Raw genomic sequence first — 308 nt, 5'->3', positions numbered from 1 at the left:
ATACCCAAAATGACCCCTAAATATGAATTTAAGCAAAAATCTTTGATGTGTCCTTCGATGACATATTTAGACCAACAATTTCCCAAAGTAGAATGGAAATCGGGAATTTACACTTGGCGGGGTTCCCTTGTCAGTGCCCCCACCCGTCGCGAGGGCCTCCCGGGCCGTGTGCCTGGCAGAGCCTGGCTGCTGGGCCTAATGGACTACCAGCATCGCGACTCCACCCCTTCTAAACTACCATACCGTCTCGGGCCGCCGCACCTTTCGGGCCGCACCTTCTACTCTCGCCTACTCTCCCATCCTAGCTC

The sequence above is a fragment of the Frankliniella occidentalis genome, unplaced genomic scaffold (assembly GCF_000697945.3).
Source record: "Frankliniella occidentalis isolate FOCC.00 unplaced genomic scaffold, Focc_3.1 Scaffold2185, whole genome shotgun sequence".
Classification (NCBI taxonomy): domain Eukaryota; kingdom Metazoa; phylum Arthropoda; class Insecta; order Thysanoptera; family Thripidae; genus Frankliniella; species Frankliniella occidentalis.
Note: the sequence above shows the minus strand (reverse complement) of the source record.